This window comes from Spermophilus citellus (genome assembly GCF_964194105.1).
Source record: "Spermophilus citellus genome assembly, chromosome: 5".
NCBI lineage: Eukaryota > Metazoa > Chordata > Mammalia > Rodentia > Sciuridae > Spermophilus > Spermophilus citellus.
In genome coordinates, this window is record NC_138186.1 from 39,785,694 (window position 1) to 39,787,736 (window position 2,043).

The 2,043-nt window shown below is 40.1% G+C and overlaps 1 pseudogene across 1 annotated transcript; it reads right to left on the reverse strand.

The window, feature by feature from the left end:
* Nucleotides 1–241: 241 nt before the first annotated feature.
* Nucleotides 242–2,043, reverse strand: LOC308649318 (olfactory receptor 2G3-like; annotated as a pseudogene). Its single transcript has 2 exons — nucleotides 1,081–2,043; nucleotides 242–285 (listed from the first exon to the last, which is right to left on the reverse strand). The product of its transcript is annotated as an olfactory receptor 2G3-like (transcript).

Consider the following 2,043-nt stretch of genomic DNA (forward strand, 5'->3'; position numbering starts at 1 on the left):
ACATTTAGTGGACATTTTCTTAGCACTAGCTATAACAAAAACAACAACAAAACAACAACAAAAATTACTACCATTTACTTAAATTGGACAATACAAAAGTGACAGTTCATGCTTACTAAACGTATTGTTTAATCTGACCTTGAAAACTTTCCCTGTGCTGCTACTTTCCTCATGCTAAACCTGTGGAAATCAAGGAATAGAAGTCTGGACCATCTCATCCCCACGCCAAGTACAAGATGGATCAGTATTTAGTCCAGGCCGTCTGATTCCCTGCATTCTTTTCCCCTGAGTTAAAGAATAGTGAAAATGGTCAACTGTATCCGGAGAATGTCTTTGCCAGGAACTTATAGTCCTGGTGTTTAAACTCCTTCTAACCTGTAAGATTTGGGGGCTTATTCAATGTTTCTTTCAGAGAGTCTCTTTTTTTAAATTTTAATCAGAAAGTGCTAGGGAAATAATAAATTCTGATTCATATTTTTGTAAATACTGAATATAGAATTATAGAATATATTATAGAATATTATAGAATATTTATAAAGGTTTATGATTTGGACTTTTTTATTATTGATTTTTAAAAATAAATAAATGACAGCAAAATACATTGCAATTCTTATTACACATATATACCACAATTTTTCATATCTCTGTTTGTATATAAAGTATTTTGACACCCAATTAGTGTCTTCATACATGTACTTTGTATAATGATGTCCATCACATTCCACTATCCTTGCTAATCCCCTACCCCCTCCTTTACCTTCCCACCCCTCTTCCCTATCTAGAATTCTTCTATTCCTCCCATGCTCCCCCTCCCTACCCCACCATGAGTCAGACTCCTTGTATTAGAGAAAATATTTGGCATTTCTTTTGTGTGGGTGTTGCTAACTTCACTTAGCATTATCATCTTCAACACCATCCATTTACCTGCAAATGCCATGATTTCATTCTCCTTTATTGCTGAGTAAAATTACATTGTGCACATCTGCCACATTTTTTTAATTTATTCATCTATTGAAGGGCATCTAGTTTGGATCCACAGTTTAGCTATTATGAATTGTCCTAGATTATACAAGATGATACTTAAGAGACTTGTGATGTACATTGCTTCATTTTTTATGCACGTTAAGTTTCTGTGGCATATTCTTCCTAGTGCACCTTTGACTTCTTTGTTCCTCAGGGTATAAATGAGAGGATTGAGGGTCGGGGTGATGACTGTGTAGGAGAGGGAGATGAACTTCCCATACGTGTGGGCATAGGAACTGTTAGGCTGGATGTAGATGACTGTGATACTCCCATAGAAGAGGGATACTACTGTCAAGTGGGATCCACATGTCCCCAGGGCTTTGTGCCAGGCTGCACTTATTTGATGATTATAACTGCCTTGGCTATATGTCTGTAGGATATGAATATCAGTGCCAAGGGCAAAAGGAGCAAGACCAATGAAGCAAGGAAGAGCTGGATCTCATTGGCATGGATGTCCACACATGCAAGCTTAATCATGGAGGGGACTTCACAGAAGAAATGATGAAGCCGCTGGTGTCCACAGAGAGGTAGCCAGAGGGTCACTGTGCCCTGGATGAGATCATTTCCTGCTCCACTCAGCCATGAGACCCCTGCCAGAACCTTGCACAAACGTGGGTTCATTACAGCTGTATAGTGGAGAGGTCTGCACACTGCAGCATAGTGGTCAAAAGCCATCACAGCCAGGAGAACACATTCAGTGGATCCCAATGCCAGGGAGACATAGAACTGGATGGCACAACCCAGGGATGTGATGGTCTTGGCTGGTCCTTTGAGGTTCCACAGCAGCTGAGGGACAATACTGGTGGTAAAACAGATGTCCACTAGGGAGAGGTGAGTAAGGAAAAAGTACATGGGTATTTTGAGTTTAGGGTCTATGGAAGAGACCAGAATAATTAGTGTATTTCCCACCAGAGTAAGAAGATAAGATATCAAAACAGCCACAAAGAGTATCTTTTCCAGCTGGGGCTGCTCTGAGAAGCCCACCAGAACGAAGTCTTCTTTGGCACTACTATTGGTCAT